Here is a 1,049-nt window from a genome sequence, read left to right as displayed (position 1 = left end):
ATTTACTATTGGAACCTATTATTTTTGAAGTCTCGTAACTTCTGTTAAACAAAAAGTAAAGCATTACAGAAATGTCAGAGTGAATCAATTGACTATCTGCTCATTGCATTTTAAGTCCTTCGATGGAATCAATTATAATGAGTTTAATTATGGTTATAACAACTAAATTATTTCAATATCTAATTGATAAGTCAGACAAAAATATCTGGGTTTTCGAATGTATTTACATTATTTACTATTGGAACCTATTATTTTTGAAGTCTCGTAACTTCTGTTAAACAAAAAGTAAAGCATTACAGAAATGTCAGAGTGAATCAATTGACTATCTGCTCATTGCATTTTAAGTCCTTCGATGGAATCAATTATAATGAGTTTAATTATGGTTATAACAACTAAATTATTTCAATATCTAATTGATAAGTCAGACAAAAATATCTGGGTTTTCGAATGTATTTACATTATTTACTATTGGAACCTATTATTTTTGAAGTCTCGTAACTTCTGTTAAACAAAAAGTAAAGCATTACAGAAATGTCAGAGTGAATCAATTGACTATCTGCTCATTGCATTTTAAGTCCTTCGATGGAATCAATTATAATGAGTTTAATTATGGTTATAACAACTAAATTATTTCAATATCTAATTGATAAGTCAGACAAAAATATCTGGGTTTTCGAATGTATTTACATTATTTACTATTGGAACCTATTATTTTTGAAGTCTCGTAACTTCTGTTAAACAAAAAGTAAAGCATTACAGAAATGTCAGAGTGAATCAATTGACTATCTGCTCATTGCATTTTAAGTCCTTCGATGGAATCAATTATAATGAGTTTAATTATGGTTATAACAACTAAATTATTTCAATATCTAATTGATAAGTCAGACAAAAATATCTGGGTTTTCGAATGTATTTACATTATTTACTATTGGAACCTATTATTTTTGAAGTCTCGTAACTTCTGTAAAACAAGAAGTAAAGCATTACAGAAATGTCAGAGTGAATCAATTGACTATCTGCTCATTGCACTTTAAGTCCTTCGATGGAAT

This window comes from Lepeophtheirus salmonis, chromosome 11 (genome assembly GCF_016086655.4).
Source record: "Lepeophtheirus salmonis chromosome 11, UVic_Lsal_1.4, whole genome shotgun sequence".
Classification (NCBI taxonomy): domain Eukaryota; kingdom Metazoa; phylum Arthropoda; class Copepoda; order Siphonostomatoida; family Caligidae; genus Lepeophtheirus; species Lepeophtheirus salmonis.
The sequence above is the reverse complement of the archived record's forward strand: the minus strand, read 5'-3'. Positions refer to the sequence as shown.